Source organism: Lampris incognitus, chromosome 2, assembly GCF_029633865.1.
Source record: "Lampris incognitus isolate fLamInc1 chromosome 2, fLamInc1.hap2, whole genome shotgun sequence".
In the NCBI taxonomy this organism is placed as follows: Eukaryota; Metazoa; Chordata; class Actinopteri; order Lampriformes; family Lampridae; genus Lampris; species Lampris incognitus.
Genome location: NC_079212.1, coordinates 12,643,765 through 12,665,662, shown reverse-complemented (window position 1 = coordinate 12,665,662; position 21,898 = coordinate 12,643,765). Strand labels below are relative to the sequence as shown.

Genomic DNA, 21,898 nt, shown 5'->3' with positions numbered 1-21,898 from the left:
TCCACCTCCTCAGATTTTCTGCTCACTTAAATATGTTTTGTTTTTGTTTTTTTGCACAACCTACTGCCATAGTCTCAATATCCACAGTCACTGTCTCTAAAATATGGTACACAAATTTCAGGAGATAACCTAACTGCACTTATCTGTTATTTCTACATCCTCCTTCTTCTTCCCTCTTCTTCTGATCCTTCCTTCTTCTTCTGCTTCTTCTTCCTTCTTCTCGATTTGTTCCCTGTTTTTCAGCTTGGGCTTGTCAAGCCGCATACTGATTTGGTAGAATTTTACATCGGATGCCATTCCTGACACAACCACTAACCCTACGGATGGGGGCACAGGTAAAGCGCCGGATGCCTGACTTGTGCCCACGCCTGTCACCTACCCCCCCCCCGCCCCCAATCCAGATGCACTGCTAAATTCATCCAGTGATCAGTACCTCTCCATCCTCGACCAAACGGCACCGTTTAAAACTAGGCAACAAAAATCAAATAACCTCCCCTGGCTGAAAGATCACACTTGTGCCCTTAGAAGACTCTAGAAAATCATGACGATGGAAGGTCAACAAGCCCGAATTAGCGCATAACAAATGTTATTTCTATATGATATGCCAAATAAAAGAAATATCATATAAGTTAATAATGAGGTACTTATACTGGCAAAATGGACTGCTTTAGTTGTCTGAGAAGGTTCGGGCGATGCGTGTCAGCTCGTCCTCAGCTGTCTCGTCCCCTGCATTGAAGAAGCAGGGGCAGGTTGTAACTGTTTTAATTGTCAGGGATCAAGCCAGGGGGCGACTGCAGAAGTCGTCGTTCGTGGAGGGTGCCACGCTTACTACCGGCTTGCTGAATAGTAATTTGACCTGCAGCGTCCACGGAAACTTAAAAGGACACTTCCTCCTACATGATCAGACTTCCCCTTTCAGAATCTATATGCCGGTAGGCGATCTACTCAGGAATTAATTTCACTTAGGGGCTCGCAACCGTGAGCTTGATAGCCAGACCCATTTCAGGCAATTGGCCTGTTTGCTTTGGGCTGTGGTGTGTCCTGCTGCTATCAAAGCAGTGGGTCTCCAGAACAATGGTGCTGTCTCTTGTGGCCCACTGCTGCACAACACATGGTGCCGATCTTTTCATCTCTCCAGGGATAAAACACCCACAAACACATGCACTGCCACAAAGACACACACACACACACACGTGCACACACACACAAATACTACTTGTTCACAAGCACATATAAACCTATGAAGAGAGAGAGTGTGCGAGTGTGTGTGTCTATGTGAAAGAAACACAGGCAGAAAAACAGAAGACGGAGCAACTGAACGCACACGCGGGTCTTCAGAAGAAACATTAAACATAAAACCAAAACAAGCCACCCCCGGTGACATGGTGGATGAATAAAACATGTTTTCAGGGCGACCTCTCTCTGGCTCTCCATCTCCTCAGAAATATTATACACCGGGATATATTCCTAAAAGGCGCCCAGCAACAGCGCCCATGTGACCAGAGACCGGCACCGGCGGCCTAAGCTTTGTCTCATAAGTGACTATCTGGCAAGAAGTTTGGCCTCACTCTTTTTGAGGTGGACGTTGTGGGACAAACTCTTTTCCTTTCTGTTATTGTGTGAGGGACGTGCCTCCGGTTCGGGTTTCACTACTCCCGACTGCAGCCTAATTCATAAAATAGACATGCAGGAATCTGCACGAGAATACACGCCTATGTAATTAATCAATAATATAAATGATGCCCCCCCCCCCCATTTGAGCATCCCAATTTAAGTGTCCATTCCCCTTATTCTCCTGTGGTCCCCACATTGCATGACCCAATCCATGGCCGGGGAGGGCGTAGATTAGCCATGTCTGTCCTCTGATACACTTAGAGTCAGTCACCTGACATCTGCAGGTTCTTCTGGGGGGGGGGGGGGGTGTAAGACATGCGGAGGCTCACACTATTCGCCCCAGAACCCTCCGCAGCTGTGCAAGTGCCCTGCCACTGACAGCAATCATTCGTTGCAATGGCGGGAAACATTACCCCTGCCAGCTCCCCCACCCAGCAGCACTGCCAACTGCCCTCCCAAAGACGGCCAGCCGAGCCGGAGGCAACACCGGAGAGTTGAAATGTGAATTTCTGATTTGGGATGCCAGTGCACAGTGTTGCATTTGCACTGTACATCTACATCCATGCACAGAAGTACACAGTCATGCAAGGACACACATGGAAGTATTTGTAAACACACACACACACACACACACACACACACACACACACACACACACACACACACACAGAGTTCCTATATGCTCATTCCCGATCTACTCTAAATCAAGGCTGAGCCAGGCTAATGCATGGATCCATTCTGCTCTGCGTGAATTAGCGTTTGTAATAAGATATCATGGGTCTGGGTCTGATTGATCCTCTGTGTCCCTGTCCACACCATGTGTTGGCCCCTGCCCAGCCACAGCACACTATCACTCTTAACGCTGCATCGATCCCACTCAGGACCATCAAAGTTTGGCTTTGGGTTAGACTGCAGTGGAGATCTGGAGTGGAATCGGGCATGGGCCTCAGGCTAGTGATACAATACATAGCGGTTAAAAACTGTATGAGGGCAGCAGGGTGGTGCGAGTTGGAAAACCGTCCTTCACCCAGATCATTCAAGTGTAAGCCATAGCATAGGGGAAGCCTACAAAATGCCGAAATGAACCCAAGTGAAACACTGAGTCCCATGCAGGCTTTTTTATTTTTTAACTTTTTTTTTTGTTTTTGGCATTTTCCGCCTTCATTTGATAGCGATAGTCCAGAGAGAGACAGGATAGACAGAGGGGATTACATGCAGCAAAGGGCTCGGGCCAGATTCAAACCCAGGCTGCTGTGGTAAGGACTCAGCCTTATGTGGTACACGCTCTACCATGTGAGCCACCGAGGCGTCTTCCATGCATGCTTTTTTTGTCACTTACCCTGAACTCTGACCTCCCTGCAGTGGACGCAGTTCCAAGCTCAAATTTTATTGTCAAATGTATTCAAAACACAGTGAAATTTTTGTGCTCTGGCTCTCTCTGCCTGAACATAAAGAAAAACAGACTATGTACACAGTGAATTCATATATTATATACACAATATACAGTACACGATAACATAACAATGTAAGGTGCATATGGGTGCGTCAGCTGTTCGGCAACCTGACTGCCTGTGGAAAGAAACTATTACTGAGACGAGTGGTGTGTGATTTGATGCTCCAGTAGTGTTTTTCAGATGGAAGGAGCAAGAAAAGAACATTGTCCTTAATGATGTTTTGGGCTTTCCTTTTGCAGCGAGAGCTGTAAATATAATGACGCTGTTGTAGTTCCAAGCCAATGATTTTGCTGCTGTCTTTATCATTCTTTGCAGTAGTCTGCAGTCCTGAGCAGTCAGGTTGCCAAACCACCAGTGATACAGCCTGTCAAGAGCTTTGGTACCCAAACCAAAACTCCTGAGACGCCTCAGAAAATACAATCTCTGCTGTGCCCTCTTGAGGATGCAATTGGTGTTGAGAGCCCGTGTGAGGGTGTCTGTGATTTGTAAACCACTAATCTAAAACTGTCCATAATTTTAACGGATGACCTACTGATGGAAAGAGGAATGTGATGTCCTCTGATCTTTCTTAAGTCAACAATGATTTATTTTGTCTTACTGAAATTTAAAGAGAGGTTGTTATCATGACACTATCTGGTTAAATCTTCCACTTCCCTCCTATAGGCCCTCTCATCACTGTCACTTATTAGTCCAATCACTGCGGTGCCATCTGCAAATTTAATGATGCTGTTGTTGTCATATTTGGCAACACAGTCGTGCGTAAACAGACTGAACAACAGGGGACTGAGACAGCAGCCCTGAGGTGTGCCAATCCTAAGAACAAATGTGGATGAGTAGGTTTTACCTATTTTCAGAGTCTGGGACCTGCTTGTCAGGAAATCAAATGGCTAATTACAGATAAAGTTGCCCAGATCAAGACCTTTGAGTTTCAACACCGGTTTGGATGGTACAATTGTATTAAAAGCAGAGCTGTTATCAATAAACAACATCTTGACATAGATACTTTTCTTTTTAAGGTGTACTAAAGCAATATGCAGAGCAAGTGAGATAGCATCATCTACAGATCTACTGGAACAGTAAGCAATGGGTCAAGGGTAACAGGAATGTCACATTTTGTAAATGATGAAACCAATCTTTCCAGACATTCATAATAACAGAGGTCAAAGCAACAGGTTGGTGGTTTTCTTAAATACAGTGGAACCATGCAATGACAGGGACAGGTTAAAAATGTCAGTAAAAACCTGAGATAGCTGAGTGTAATACGCCTTGAGGACAAGGGAAGGGACGCCATCTGGGCCAGCAGCTTTATGAGCCTTAACCCTGTAGATTGACTTCATTGGGCGGGCACAGTGCTGCTGTCACTGGGTCCAAGTTGTGAGCTTCAAAGGGGGCATAAAAGTTGTTAAGCTCATCTGGGAGAGAGACAGAGGTGTTGATAGCCAGACTGGGTTTAGATTTATAGTCCGTAATCGCCTGCAGCCCCCTCCACATCTGCCGTGAGTCACAGCCACTGTAGTCATTTTCCATTTTGTCCCTATATTGTCTTTTAGTGGCTTTCCTTAAGTCATACCTGGATTTATTTGTAGCATTCCGTGTCCCCCAATTTAAAAGCAGTTGCACGCACCCTCAGCCTTAGGCAAATGTCGCTGTTAATCCAGGGCTTCTGGTTGGGGTAGGAGCGAATAGACCGTACTGGGATACAGTTATCCACATAGACTCTAACATAGCCAGTGACTGACTCAGCATACTCATCCAAACTCGAGGTGGAATCCTTAAATATTGACCAGACTGTTAATTCAAAACATCCCTGAAGTTTACAGAAAGTTGAATCAGTTCATCTGGGCACAACATTTATTGAGAGAAACGTTTCATCGCTCATCTAAGGGACCTCTTCATTCTCAACTGACTGCTGGTACCCCCACCCTTATAAACAATACAGTGGCATAATGACCGAAAAAAACGACCGGTTGCATATGAAACTGATCGTTGTGGGCTGCATGCACCTCACTATCTGCTTGTAAGCAGGAAGCAAGAGCACTGACGGGTGATCGGATTTCCCAAAGTAAGGTTGTGGGATAGACCTGTAAGCTGCCTTGACCGTGGAGTAACAGTGGTCGAGAGTCTTATTGCCTCTGGTTGGGCAGGTGACATGTTGGTAAAATTTTGGTAGCGCAAATTTCAGGTTACAATGGTTAAAGTCCCCCATCAAGTTGAAATGGCCTCAAGGTGCAAGCTCTCTTGCCTGCTAATAGTTCCATACAGTCCGTCCACCGCTGCCGCAGCAGTAGCTTGCGGTAGTGGCTTGCGGCAGCGGTTAACAGCACGCAGGGGAATTCCCTTGGGAGACAGAATGGTCTGCACCTTACTGTTAGCTGTTCCAACTCTGGCGAACAGGACTGAGAGACTATTTCCACATCAGTGCACCATGAATTGTTAACAAAGAAGCATACACCACCTCCCTTTACCTAGCCCTATCAGGTATATTAGGGCCCAGCCAAGTCTCTGTAAAGCAGAACACACAACGGTCCATGGCCCTTTGACAGCTTATTCGGCAATGAAGTTCGTCCAGCTTGTTGTCGAGGGACTGGACGTTGGACAGCAGTATGCTGGGAATTGGGGGCCAGGTAGGACACCGCTGTAGTTTCACCAGGATGCCGCCTCATTTACCTTGCCTCCAGCAGCGCTGTCTGCAGCCATTACACCACTGCAGTACCTGTTTGGTGTAGGTAATCTCTCTCAGCAAGTCCTGCAGCTTCCAGCTGTTGGGAACGTCTAATGTTATGTCCAGTAAAGTCTGGCGATCATAGGAAATTGTGCAAGAGGCATTCTGTGCAACAAAAGCGACATATAACACGAAAACAAACAACACAGTGAGAGTAGCAAGTCGCCATAGTACAGCGACGTCTTCAATCTCATCATCATGTGATCGATCATGATCATAGACCAATACCATGTGTGAATAGTTGTTACAGTTGTTCATAGTTGTAGCACTCAGTATTTAAAGCTAGATTTTGCCAAAACATTTGGTTTTGTTGTTTTGGATGCTGCTTAAGGAGGGATAGAGATGGGGTAGGGGATTTCAGCAGGGCTAAAGGCTGAGGGGTGAGGCTGGAAGTTGGCGTCGTTGCCAAATGCTGGCAATAGCACACATTAAACCCCAAAATCCTCAGCAGGAACCAGCCACTAATGAATCTCTTCAGCTGCCAGTTGAGACCCAATACGGTGACACGGAGCCAAACACAAAGACAAACAGCCTGACTGACCCGCTTCACCATCTCCAAGCAGCCTTGGGCAGATAGCTTTACCCAGCATAGTTAGACACTAGTTTGCCTGATGACAGGGCAGAAGTCATTGGAAGCATGTGAGGGTATTTAAAAGGGGTTAGATTTTTCCAGGAAACTGGTAGTCACTGTCAGTGTTTTGGTCTGCCTCTGAGGACCTGTGATTGATTTACAAACCACCAGAGGGCCAGTCTGAATCATACCAGTCCCCAGCGGACCGAAGACACTCTAGGAGTGGTTGGATAAAGGCCCAATGACACACACACACACACACACACACACACACACGTGCACACAAGCACCCAAACACACACAGACAGAATCATCCAAACACTCATACAGACATTCCCGTCTGTCTGAATTAAATACTGGGCAATAGCCCACGTTCATTAAAAACAGACCGCTTTGAAGAAACAGAGATGACACAAACAAGAAGACACACAAAAATAAGCAGACAGACACGTAAACACACATATTTCTATATTACTACGAGACGTTTTGTTTGTTTCCGCTGTATAGTCTATCTATTCGCAGAGCACTCAGAGTTATCAGACACTTACTCAACTCGCTGTTGTTAGTATACAGAAAAACAAACCAACCGGCATCGGCGAGCAAGAGACGGAAACACAGACAGTCACAGACACTCACAAGGCAGCAGACATGACATGACTAATGCTATATAATATCTAACAGGTGACAGACCAGACCGATGGGAACACTGCTGTATAAGCAGCACAAGCAGCCAAACTAAAGCAATCATACACACACACACACACACACGCACACACACACACACACACGAGAAAACAGCGCCACATACACGCACACACAGAAACACAAAAACAACACACAAAAGCAGGCTATTTATTGCAAATGTCTAGTAGACTACGGCAGCTGTGATTACACACACGAAAACACGGATACACACAAAATAATAATGCACTCAATAAATACAGCCTCTTGTACTCCCCCCCCCACACACACACACAGAAACATACAACCACTGTTACTGTCTTCAGCTGCAGACAATACCTCTGAGAACAAAAGGCATCCATGTTCACATTAGCGAGCCAGTCAGACTATTTTTATATTTCACTGAGTCACACACAGTCTCCTCCTGGCAGCGTGTCACTGTATTCATATCAAAGCTCCACTCACACCCGGCTATGCTCTGACACTGGGCCGCGGCTCAGAAAACACCCTGGTCTCCTGCTGGTACGCCAAAGAACCGAAAAACAATGTATGCTAAGTGTAAATTCTGACTAGTGTGTGTGTGTGTGTGTGTGTGTGTGTGTTGCAGAGCATACTGCGTGCTCATGCATAAGTGCATGCATGCATGCATGCGTGTGTGTGTGTGTGTGTGTTGCACTGCGTACTGGTTGCTCGTGCATAGGTGCATGCGTGTTTGTATGTGTGTGTTGCAGAGTGCAGAGTGCTCGTGCATGTGTGTATGTGTGTGTGTGTGTGTGTGTACGAGTTGCAGAGCATGCCGAGTGCTCATGCATAGGTGCATGTGTGTGTGTGTTGCAGAGCATACTGAGTGCTCATGCATAGGTGCATGCATGTGTGTGTGTTTGTGTGTGTGTGTATATATGTGTGTGTATGTGTTGCAAAGTATACCAAGTGCTCGTGCATAGGTGCACGTGTGTGTTGAAGAGCATACTGAGTGCTCGTGCATAGGTGCATGTGTGTGTGTGTGTGTGTGTTGCAGAGCATTATGACTGATCATGCATAGGTGCATGCATGAGTGTGTATATGTGTGTGTGTGTGTGTGTGTGTGTTGCACAGCGTACCGAGCGCTCATGCACGGGCGTGTGTGTCTTTGTGTGTGACGTACACACGCACGTGTGGCATTGTATGCGCACATCTGCCCGCATGTGTGCACGTGGGAGTGTGCGGCACAGTTCTGCCGTGTGTTCTGAGCATGTGTAGGTGTTGTTGACTCAACTCCCCTCGCCGACATTGTTCTCTACCCAATCATTCCTCCGGCTGACAGAACGCGCCGTCTTAACACTCGGCTAACAGCCCTGGCTTCCTGAATCACATGTCACCTAATCACTAACACCATCTGTTAATTATGTTAATACAACACCGCCTCGGCTGCCATACGCATCCATTCTCCGAATTAGCATCCCATCCCTCCACCAAGGCCCCCGCTGCCCCCACCCGCGGCTGCGCTCTCCGTCGGCCCGTGCATGCCACCGTCTCCGCTTCGAGTCCTTTTCCCTTTTCTCCTCAAACACATCTTTGTCCTCTTTATCCCCCCGCTAATTTTGCCCCCCCCTCAGCCAACCCCCCCCCCCTTTTCCCTGTGCCCCCATTCCGGTCCCTACCTCTCCAGACACCCCGCCCTACCCTAACGTACCTCTATGTCAAACACTCTCCAACTTCTATTCTTCTTCCTTGCCACCCTTTCTCACCCATCTCCCGGCCCACTTTCCCCTGGGTGCCGGCTGTCATTCCCAGCGGTGAGTCAGAGCCCGGCGCTGGCCTGGGGAAATCCCCGGAGAAAAAGCTTTGTCTGAAGCCAACTTATTTTGGTGAGTGATATCGATCCACTTCTCCCCTTAATGGATAGTCGCAATGCTAACCCGCATTTATAAATCTGGGTTGCCATCGATCGGCCGGGGGGGGGGGGGGGCGGATAATAAACTTTGCCCCCCCCCTGCCTGATGCACAAAATAAGCGTTATTGTAATGCAGGGAAAACATCATTTAATAGCCGTATACAGTGTTGGTCATTATATTAACACAATCGAACGGCGGACATAGCCATGCATAATCAAAGGTGCACGTAGGCCCGGCGGCACCGGGGCCGAATTCCCGAGGGGCGCCCGACCCCAGCGCAGGGACAATGTTGGCAGAGTGCCCAGGAAAAGCTACCCATACCGGGGCACAAAGCCTAGACGTACGCGTTTGACTGCAGAAATAAAGAGCAAAATAAATCAGTCGAGGTGTGTGGTGACCGAGGACGGCCGTGTAAAAACGGTGCTGTTTCACTTTAAAAGTCACGGGGGCGTGTGTACGAAGACATACAAAAGGGTGTGTGTGTGCACTCAACAAGGGTTAGATTCAAAATAGTTGCTCAGGAAATCTTTGCCCAGTGACAGCAAAGCCCATTGTAAATGTACTGGTGAGGAGGGAACAGAACAAACACGACGCTGAGGTTAGGGGGATTTCACGCCACCACTTCAGCCATGATAAAACACATAAATATTACCGGGGGTCACGATGAGGTCATAGGCCCCTTCACCTCTCCCTGTCCCCGCTTCACATACCACACACGCACACACACACACAAAACACAAACAAGCTGCAAATACACACCCGCAACCACACACACAAACACTCACCCTCCCGTACCCTGAGCGTCTCGGCCTCACACAGCTGGCTGAGCGAGGCCACAGTTTGGGTGAAGCCTGGCTTTCTTACACTTGGCTGTGAATGTTATTTATTCTGCGAGCGCTGTGCGGTGAGAGGTGCACGGTGGGAGGTCGGCCTAAAGGACAGAGCAGCGCGGAGGCACTGAGCACAACCAGGGCACTCGCTTGACAGAAATGAGCCCACAAGTACCCACCGACAGACTAAGCTGCAAACACGCATGCACACACACACACACACACACACACACACACACACACACACACACACACACACACACACACATACACACACACACACACTCACTCACTTTCTTTTGTCCTCCATCCCTTTTACTTGGTGTTGTAATTTTTCGACTGTGCAGCTGGAGGTTGTCCTTCGATTTGCCGTGGTGTAACGCAGCCTGGAGGTGAGTAGGGTGGAGTCTGCGATGGCACTGGAAAGCATTTAAAGACGGGCACTTGACTCCTGGCCGTCTCCCTCAGGTATGAGGTGAAGCGAGGCGAGGTTAAGGAGGGGCTCCGCTCCCCCCAAAAAAAAACAGCTGCCAGGCTGCAGGATGCCAGGGAGCCCCTCTGGGCGTGGTGAAGCGGGCAGGAGAGAGGCGGCGAAGGGGGCCAAGGTTGTGCCCACCCGATGAGACCATGCAGAGGCAGTGTCCCCTTCACCACTGGGCCTCCATCTGTGCTACTCCTCCATCCTCCAGCCCAACCTTCCTCACTTTCAAAGAGAAGCTCTTCTGTTATCCTTGCAAACTTGTTCACAATGTTAACCGCCTACGCAGGTCCTCATTTGCACGTCTACACAAACACAGACTAGCATGAAACAGTGGTCTTCAGTTGTGCATCTAGTCATGCCATGGATGATGAGTACGACAACAGCTTGTGTCTTCCACTTCTATTGTGCCTTCAAGGGCGGCGGTAGCTCAGAGGCAGTGCAGGTCGTCTGGTAACCGGAGGGTTAACGGTTCAATCCTCAGCTCCACCCGGCATAAATGCCGAGGTGTTCCCGAGCAAGACACCTACCCCCCCCCCCCCCAACTGCTCCCGGTGAGCTGGTTGTCACCTTGCACGGTTGACGCCGACATCGGCGTATGAGTGTGTGTGCATGGGTTAATGTGGGGCATTGGTTAATCGCGAAGTGCCTCGAGTGGCTGTCGCAGCTAGAAAAGCACCATATAAATATAAAATGCAGTCCATTTCCTGGCTGAAAAGAGGACAAAATCGGAGTCTTTCACAGATTTGCTCCCATGGGCAGAGCAGCAATATTCTGGCGTCCGCAAACGTAAGCAGCGAAGACAGAGATTTCTCTGATGGCTACATCTGCGTGTGTAATTACCATACATTTTTTTTTTCTGTCCACACGCTGAAATACCAGAAACAATATGGAACATTCTGGATAGGAGGGATATATGATATTTTGCAGCCCGTGTAGGCCTGGAAACTGCAGCCACCAGGGTAAGAAGGGAGCATATGTTACAGGTGGTGTGGAAAGCAGTAGAGAGTTGGCAGGGAGGAGGTTTTGGGACCTGCTGCCAGGGTGAGAGTGCTGATGCCAGGGTGAAACCTGAGAAGACCATACAGCTGAGAACACCACACACACACACACACACACACACACACACAAACATGTACGCATACATGTGCTCACATGCACAAAGCACCATGGAAAACAAAGGGGAAAATATGAAGGAGGCACAAACAATTCCAAACAAATTCTGGTATTCAGTGATCGCACGAACGCAAAAAACTGAGTCACTCACCAAATGCCCCCTACAACAAAAACCTGTGTGCAGATTCACACACACTCTTACTACATTTCTCCATCCCGTGAGGGAAAAAAAACTCTATTGGTCTATAAATATCCATCAGTCTGTGTTCACAAAGTGGGCTAATGTAGACCATGCCTGTGTGTGTGTGCGTGTGTGTATGTGTGATGTGGTTATAAGGCAGCTGTATTCTCTGGCATGGAGCACGCGTGCGTGTGTGTGTGTGTGTGTGTGTGTGTGTGTGTGTGTGTGTGTGTGTGCCAGTGTGTGCTCAAGCACCCTGGCGTGTATGATCAATGGTTGCCAGACACAGGGTTGAGAGGCAGGGCAGCCCAGATGGACAAATGTTTGTGCCCATTTTACGCCATCATTGACCCCTACAGACACACATGTGCATGCACGCACAAACACGTGGATGTACACGCACACTCACACATCTCTCTTTCACTCATTCTGCAAAACAGCCGACAGAGCAGAGCTACGCCATGCTTTGCTACGTAAGCTAACTTGCGCTAATCAACCCTCTGTCATCAACTCCAAGAATCCTATAATTTCAGTATCCCCGTCAGAGGGTAGGAGCCTGGATGGGATATTGCATTTGGACGCACGCGTGTATGGGTTTGTGTATCTGTCAGCGGCTAATCTCTCATACTACTGGGCCTATCGGCCTACATGATCAAGAACCTCTCGTGGTCGTGGTGTGATTCAAAACCTTTGAAAAATTCCTGTTCTCGCTACCACCGCTCCCTCTCTTCATTCACTCTCTAGCTTGCTCGACCAACGCTACACTCGCTGCGCGATCTAAATCAACTGTGCTTACGTGCAACTCACATCTACAGTTGACTCAGATCGAGCAACGGCATGATCGGAAGTTATGAAAAGAATTTGGTAATCCAAAAAAATGTGTAAGTTATAAAGGAACAACTTCCTCTAGGTTGCAGTCAAAACAGGAAGTGTTGCATATTCTTGTCGCTGCCTGATCTGAGTCAATCGTAGATGTGAATCGCGCATGCGTGGGTATTAGCGGTTTCCCCAGCTTTATTATATTATGAAAATAAAGACAGGGCTACGGTTGGACCAAAATGATCATATAGCAAACCTTTTCTTTTTGGAAAGGGCAAGTTCATGTTAGACTTGGTCACATTTGTCCAAGGGTCCACTCAGGAGGCTGCACATCCACAGACTGACAGGCAAAACGTTTTTATTAGGTAGATTTTTTAGCTTGAGCGCTTTATATGAATTTTTTTTCATATTTCCCATTCAACCAACTTGGGCGCAGTGCAAAAGTCTTACAATGGCAGGAAAAACACTGGTTTATCTGTCCGTGTGTGTTCGTGTGTGTCTGCCTGCTACTAATCTCGTATACTACTGGGCCTGTCAGCCTCCTAATATTTTTGCACAGATATGACTGTATGGTCAAGGACCTCTCGTGGTTGCGGTGATTCAAAACCTTTGATAAACCGGTTTTATACTGCAACTGAGTGCTAACTCCTCAGCTGGATTTTCGGCAGTGACTCTGTATTTTCTCTTCTCCCGGTAGGCAAAAAAAGGGATGGTTTGTCGCCAAGTCCAAGCACAGGAGAAGGGGAGATACGCCTGGCAGGAGTCTGCACTCTACTGAGTGCACTCTTCTATTTTCAGCGTTTTTTTGCACTTCTCATGCCACCCCTACCTCCTCTTCTCCTCCATTTCTTGTTCTCTCCCACTCTTCAGCTGTTGTCCTGACTAAGTACCTTTTACTGGAAGGGGGAATTTTCCTGCTCTCCTACCTCTGAAGATTGGTTGTGGGAAGGGGTTCATATGTGGGTCTCTTTGGTGGGGGGTGATGAAGCTTTTTAAAGGGTGAGGGGTGTCTTCTGTCTACCACATCCTCTCTCCTGATCCAGGAAAACATACACGATTCCAGGACTCCAGCCCCCAAGCCCTCTATCCCCATTCCCAGCCAGGGACTTTCCAGACCAGCCCTGCCCAGCCATAGAGAGTGCGAGTCAGCTAGAGTCAGGCCAAAGTGCCCAGCTCAGGGCAAATGGCACCACAGTGTGAAAGATCAGGGTACAGGCAAGTCAAAAGGCCACAAGAATTTTGTTTGTTGTAGTTGTTTTTTGGTGTTCTATCAGGATTATCAAAGGGAGATAAAGGCCTCCCACGGGGGAGTAGAGGGAGAGAAAAAGTTGTTAATAACAAATGACTCAAAAAGTTAATGTTATGATAAGGCACCCGCACACTATTTAATGGATAAAAAGAAGTGGGTCACTTTGAAAACACTTCTCAAAAATAAAAACCCCTTCAGAGCCCAGTGTGATTCACTGCTGCAGGTGCGGACAAAGACTTTAAGTACCCTACATCAAACAGAGACTCCTGGCTTAAGTCCTGTGCCCTTCATAGACGATATTGTAAAATTTGATGAAACACTTGATTACTTCTCAGCTTCCATCCAATAGACCACCTATGTGATTTTATACACACTCATCCATAAGGAGAAGAACTAAGGTGCCCACGTGACACGGGAAGACAGAATTAATGAACCAAAGTTCAATGTTATACATATATATATAACTTTGTTTAAAGAAACACTCAACGGTAGGGAAAGTGCTCAACAAATAAGGAGCAAAATAATCCAGTGAGTCAAGTAAATTTCTTATGAGACAGCTTGTACTGTCTCATAAAGAATTTACTTGACTCACTGGATTATACATATATATATATATATATATATATATATATATATATATATATATATATATATATGACAAACTGTTGAGTGAGTACCTCAGGCAGTAGAAGACAATGAGTGTAGAGGAAGAAAAAGAGAAGGTATCATGGAAGATCAAGCCCCTCCATGGGATGTACCATTGACAGACAGAAGACGTGGCTGATATCAAGAAATCCAACCAGTGGCTAGAAAAGGCTGGACTGAAGGACAGCACAGAGGCTCTGATCATAGCAGCACAAGAACAGACACTCAGCACCAGAGTGTCTGTTCAGACAGTCCAGCACTTAGTAGCAGGATGTAAAATGCTAGCTAGGAAAGCGTACACTGAAAGGCATAACCAAGTGGCTGGGATAGTGTACAGGAATATCTGTACTGAATACAGACAGGAATTCCCAAGTCCAAATGGGAGACACTGCCAAAGGTGGTTGAGAATGGCAGAGCTAAGATCCTGTTGGACTTAAAGTTCCAGACTGACAAACAGGTGCTCGCTAACCAACCAGACATCGTGGTGGTCAACAAGGAACACAAGGAAGCAGTAGTGATCGATGTAGCAATCCCGAGTGACGGCGACATCAGGAGGAAAGAGCATGAGAAGCTGGAGAGATACCAAGGGCTGAGGGAAGAACTGAATCGGATGTAGAAGGTGAAATCCACAGTAGTCCCAGTGGTAATAAGAGCACTAGGGGCCGTGACCTCCAAACTGGGAGAGTGGTTCCAGCAGATTCCAGGAACAACATTTGAGGTCTCTGTCCAGAAGAGTGCGGTCCTACAAACGGCTAAGATACTGCACAGAACCCTCAAACTCCCAGGCCTCTGGTAAAGGACCCAAGCTTGACGAAGACAACACACCACCAGAAAAAGTGTGTGTGCGGTAGCATTTAAGTTGTGCTGCTACTGAGGGTGATTTGAACTTGTGTTTTGATTATTTTACTGTATGGCACAAGGTGTTAAATGTGATGTTTCCATTGAAACAGCTCCCTTTGATGTGTTACCTGGTGCCAGACATTGCCACATGGGAAAGTACCTATATTTCTTCGAGGAGCGGTGCCTAAAATTAAGCTGGCCACAATGTAAACACAAGTTACAACAATGACTGACCATTTCCCATTATAACTCACTGGCCACTCATGCTAGCTGCATTAATTCCATGGTGAACTTGACTCCTCCTCACTACTCCTTGAAATTACAGCAAACAATTAGGTCATCTGAATATAGTGTGCAGAGACCGAGCAAACAACCACAGACCATGAGTTTCCCGCTCAGGATTAGAGAGCGGGGTGGCGATTGTGTCGTCCCCCTCCCCCTCCTCCTATTTCCAGGAGGCTCCGAATCTGGGGTAGATACAGAATCAACCTTACTTCCGACTCCCTGACTGGACGTGTCACAGGGTGGGTTTGTTTGGAAAAACACACAGGAACATTCAGCCCCCGGGGAAGCACTGACACATCACTCTTATCTAATACAGCTCACAACACTCACCGACCGAGCTGAGCACTAACACCTGACAATACACATGCGCCCACCCAACTAACCAGCCCACACACACGTACACACATGTACACACACACACACACACACACACACACACACACACACACACACACACACACACACACACACACACACACACACACACAGACTCATGCAAAAATAAATTCCCACTTCAAAAACCATAAATGAACAGTGAGAACTAACAACATACACTGAGAGAGCAGTGTACTTGTTGTTTGAATAGTCCCTGCTTTGACAGAGGCACTGACCACACAGAGGAGGATATGACGACGCAGCACACACACCATTACGGTACTTCCAGTTGTGTATGACAGCACAGAGAGGAGGTCAGCATGATAGCAGCATCCTGGAAGAAACCAACCAAAATACCACAGTGAAGGACACACTCTGTCAACAACACGTACCCACACTGGTACACAAGCATGGAGTGGGTTAACAGTCAACGGCATAGAGTACACACACACACACACACACACACACACACACACAAGCGCACATGCATGCACATACACACACAGATGCACTCTCAGAAACAGAAGCTATCGCTCTGTGTATCTCACACCTGCAGACACACACACACACACACACACACACACAACACATTATACAATTGACTATGAAAGGACATCGGGCTCATAACTCTGTTCCCCGAGGGCAGAAGAGACCCAGTCACTGTCAGACGAAAAACAAAACAAAGAGATGGGAAAATAGAGCAAAATAAAGGCAGGAGGGGCGACAGCTTGGGTGTGATTAGAATAAACGGGGCAGAGATGAAGGGATGTGGGGATGGAGGCTACTACCTCTCCTTTAATATAGTGAGGATATCTTCCCCTCTCTCCTCGGCTGAGGGGACGGCAGGTTTGGGTGATTTTCTAATAACCAGCGGCCTGGGGTTATTGTGTTTCTCGATCGAGCGAGTGTGTGTATGTACATATATATATATATATATATATATATATACACGCCTGTGTGTGTTTGTGAGTTTCGGTGTGTGTATCTGTGTACGTATTTTCGGTATGGCAATGGTATATTGTGAGAAAGAGAAGGGAAGAGCAAAAGACAGAGAGAGCGAGAGAAAGAGAGAGAGCGAGAGAGAGAGATGCAGTTGCCCCCAGTCTGCAGTGGCATGATGGAGAGACAGACGAGTCTCGGCATGAAAGTGGAGTAACAGAGTAGGTTAATCCCATGCACCTACGGTGGAGAAGGTGTATGGCTCTCGTGAAGTTTCCCCACGCCCACTTTGACTGACACTATAACCAGGGCCGGATCTAGGCATAGGCAAACTAGGCAGCTGCCTAGGGTCTAATTGCCACAGGGGGGGCCAAGACAGACCGATAAAAACATCAACTTTTGGTTTAAATTAAAAATATTTAACACAAAATATTTTAAACTATAAATAGATAATAATAAAGAAAAATATATACCCAACTAATTAACCATAATAACCATGTGGCAGTTAAAAGTAATATTGTTTGTTTACAAAGTATCAAAATGTGTTTGTTTGGGGGTAGGGTGGGGTGGGGAGCCCAAGAAAAGTGCTCTGCCTAGTGTAATCTATCCATTTAATCCGGCCCTGACTATAACATGGTGAAAGTAATGAGCAGGACCGAAGTCCTACAACCCAACATGAGTTGTTATTCTCATCACACTCGTCACAAACAACCACCTAAATGGCTCTGACAAAACCTAAGCGCATTCATCAAAGCCATTACTTCAGTGTGGTGTGTGCGTATTTTCCAACTGTGTGTGTGTGTGTGTGTGTGTGTGTGTGTGTGTGTGTGTGTGTGTGTGTGTGTGTGTGTGTGTGTGTGGCTTTAAACCAGAGGGCATGAGCCCCAGCTGAAAAACCTTGATTTGTGTCATGAAGCCCACATAAGACAGCTGTGAACATACACACACAAGTGCACACCCACACAAAACACACACACACACACCACACACACACACACACACACACACACACACACACACACACCTGCATGTGCAGCCCTGCATTATGGACAAGCACCAGCAGGAGAATAAAAAGACCACAACAAAACAAACACAGGGTCTGTGATCTCCCAGGAAGAAATGGGTCAAATATGAGGGAGTGTGTAAATCAGTAACTTATTTGTGTGCCTGTATATATATATTTGTGTGTGTGTGTGTGTGTGTGTGTGTGTGTGTGTGCGTGCGTGCGTGCGTGTGTGTTTGTTTACTACGTGCGTGTGTCCACGCCTCTGTGTTGCACTTATATGTATCTTTTTATACTCAAATACCAACACACACACAAAAACACTGACACACACACACACACACACACACACACACACACACACACAAAGTGCAATGCCATATGGTCAGATCATGAGCATAATGAGAAACACTTCTGGAGATAGAGGGAGAGGGAGGGAGGGAGGGAGGGGGCTATGTTGTGGGAGAGAATGGAAAAAGAAAGAGAAAAAAAAAAGTTGCTAAAGGAAGACTGGAAGGCAGAGAAATGAAAAGCACCGAGCGAGGGAGGAAGCCGCGGAGGAAAGACGGAGAGGCAGGGAGAAAGACGGCAGAAGAAGGAGAGGAACACTGTTGCGCTTGCTCGGGCCAGCAGACGAGTGCAGTTTGAACAAATAAACAACGGCCTCTGGGCGGATCGGATTCCTCACACTTGACGGCCAGTAATAATCCACGTGTCGAGAACAAGGCCTCCGGTCGGACCAGGACAAAATATAAAACACAATCTCCTGCATGACACCGGCCGACCCAGGCGTCCACGCCTGGTTATCTAAGCTAGGGTCTCAAACGGGCGAGACACAAACACCGGCATGGACGTCAAACAGATTGCGAGACAAAAATAAATAAATAAAAATTGCTCCTTGAAGTCGGTGTAAATATATACCAACAAAGAAAGAGATCACTCAGTGGTGATGTAACAATTGAGGCAGTTTACATCATTTTGTGGTACTGCGGTGCCCCAGATGTTCTCATCCCCGCTGTCATCCCTCTGTCATTGGGCTTGTGTCATCCCAGGCTAGAGTTTCATAGGTGTTTGGGTTTTCAAACTGGGCTTTATTTTCTACCCTGCGGCTGTTTGGTATGTTCCTATAAATGGTCGGTGGATGTTTTGTCTGGGAACTGAAAAAAGAAAAAAAAGAGTCCTTGTTTATGGAAAGTTTCACAACGAACGGGGAATTTTGAATGGTCTAACATGTTTTCCATCAAGATTTGAGGGTAAATCAGGAAGACCGTCCTCCCACCACGCACAATCACACACACACACACACACACACACACACACACACACACACACAAACAAACACGCACGCCTCTCTTTCCCGCTCTTTCTCTCTTTTTTTGCAGCGTTTACGACACTGTGAGTTACAGCACAAGGATCACAGCTCTTGCTGTCATTTTAATGGAATGTGAACCTTGGAAATACCCCAACGACTGAACAAGAGATGCACTGCTCAAACCCCGTTCAACTGAAGACCCATCGTCAACTCCGTAAGCTGGGCACCGTAAAGACACCGGCAAAGAACAGGAAGGAGAATTATTTCAAATAACAGTCGCAAGTATGGAACTATATGACCTAGCAGCACCAGAGCGGGCCCACGCTGCTGCTCAGGCAGAGGCAGATGTGGTGGGGCCTCAGCAGCGGTCACACGGAAATGCTTCACAGCCAGCCATGAAGGCTAGAACGCCGACTCAGCTGGACGCTGCAGCACCTACCTGTTGACTCACACTGATGACATCACCGTGACTATTCCGGTCACTCCAAACTAACGACCTGGGGAGACAGGGGGAAGAAAGACAGGGAGAGACAGAGTGAGGCAGAGAGAGAGACAGAGACAGAAAAGGAGAGTTAAGACACACAAACACACACACACACACACACACACACACACACACACACACACACACACACACACACACACACACACACACACACAGTCAAAGGGAGACGGATATCAGATGACCATTAAGTCATAGCCTGTAGGCCCACAGGGGCATAGAGGAGAGCCAGGTCAGCGTATCTCACACCTGCATGAGTGAGATCTAATGCTGAGTAGTAGGACTTACTGACTCCATCATGGTGCCTGAGAATTGACTACTCTGGCATGTAGAACAGTTTCCTTTTCAGAATACAGGCAAGATCAAAGACAGGAGAAAGAGGGGAAGAAGGAGGAGGGAGCACTGCTGAGTGGGGGAAACTGTATTTGGTATTTGGTGTACGTACTGAGCGTGACTTGCTGTGTACAGTATCTGTATGCATGTGCGCAAGTGTCTGTGCATATCTGTCCACGAGCATGTGTTCATATATAGCACCCGATGTAATCAAAGCCCAAATCATTTGTATGTCTGAGAGTCAGTGTGTGTGTGTGTGTGTGTGCACGCAAATGTGTATAGAGTGGGATCACAACCAGAACTCAGTGCTGCTGAGTCATCCATATTTGTTCATTTCCTCAGTAAGGCCTGTAAGCGCCACTGATGTGGTCACACCATCCTGGTGCTGACCAAACCAAGTCCAACCGTACCAGACCAGACCAAGATAAACAACTCACAGCTCACCAGCTGCCTCCTGCCATCATGGACCAGTACGCACAAGCACATATGCACACGAGCCCGATCAAAGCACCCACTCAAGGGGAGACAACGCCTTTCCAGGCCGTCAGAGTCCCGTCCAGGAAAGACATGCTGCACCTGGACTATGCCGGACCTGGAGTCGGGCCTACGACAGGCACAGAGAAAAACACACAGACAGACACACAGACAGACAGACAGACGAGTAAGTGAGCTGGCAGGTGGGCAGACAGAAGGGCAGAGAGGGAGACAGACATACAAACAGACAGAACGACAAGCGTGCACTGTGGCAGCCCGGCATGTGATCACACAAACTGACAGGCAGACAGGCAGGCAGACAGGTACCAAACAACAGACAGGGGCCGATTTAAAAGTTCCCCAGTGTCAGCTCAAATTTTCTACACAACCTGTTCTGCCCCTGATTTGGCATATCAGTGGATGAGTCTCAGGCTTACAATGTAAACACAGCGTGACTAAAAGGTGACTGGCCTCACTAGTGGATATGACTGTACCCCGTGAATCACTTTCTGCGATCATGGCCGCTCATCAACTGACAATACGCATCTATTTTCTGATGAGGAGCTAGTGTTCATATAGGCCCCTCAGCAGCACAGACAAGTATTCATATGCTTTTAATTTCAACTTGATGAGTTTCACCCCGCTCGTCTCTTTTAGCTACGCCCACACAGGCTCATCCCGTCCCAATAATTCACCCGCACACACACAAACACCCGCTCACATGGCCGAGACAAAACGCTAATCAACATGATCTAACGTACCGTGTGTTTACATTTGTGGTGGAGTTATCTGGTTTTGGAAATCAGCTGTTCGACAGGCACATGCACAGATGAGCACACTCCCACACACCTCCGCCGCCTGCAGATTCTTTTAAGCTAGCGTTCTTTGAGCCGGCGGTCAAAGAGCCCAATCCCAAAGTCAAACCTACCCCTCCACCTGCCAATTACCCCTGGCAACCACAAAAAACACCACAGCAACCAAACACAACAGAGTGCTGCGCTGGAAGCAACCCCCACCTGGACACTGGCGAGTGGTTTTTTGTGTGTGTGTGTGTGTGTGTGCGTGTGTGTGTGTGTGTGTGTGTGTGTGCCTGCCTGCATCCTGCATGTGTGCAGATCTGCACATGTGTGTGCATGTCCTCCCACACTCTCACACACTTACACACACACACACACACACACACACGCACGCACACCCCTCTTGTGGGGAGAGCCAGATGCAACAGCAATAATAGAAAATTGGGTGAGGTCAGGGTATGATTGGGTGAGCAGGTCTGAAGGGAGGGTGGTGGGGGAGGTGTTAAGAGTGCACTTCCCGAAAGACAGCCCCGATCTGTATCTTATCAAAACCAGTCGCATAAGAAGACTGGCTGCCCTCGACGTTTCGCCACTCACCGTGTGGGAACGGAGGGGAGTAAATCCGCTCCGTACCGGAAAGGCCGCGTTAACAGGGCGACCTGGCGAGGGCGGCGGTATCGTAGAGAATCTGCCCGAAACGTTCTGTACTGCCGCGAGGATAAAATGGACCATTTAAACATTCCTGCATGTGCAGATACAGAATATGGGGGGGGGGGGGGGGTTGACAAGAACAGCATGCAGAAC

At 47.6% G+C, this 21,898-nt stretch overlaps 1 long non-coding RNA gene across 1 annotated transcript in view; it reads right to left on the bottom strand.

Annotated features, from left to right (window-relative positions):
• Nucleotides 1–21,898, bottom strand: part of LOC130108274 (uncharacterized) — a 95,309-nt gene that overhangs the window by 65,744 nt on the left and 7,667 nt on the right. The window contains exon 2 of the long non-coding RNA XR_008809866.1: nucleotides 19,428–19,485. This is a non-coding gene — a long non-coding RNA (uncharacterized LOC130108274). The remainder of the gene's footprint in view (nucleotides 1–19,427; nucleotides 19,486–21,898) is intronic.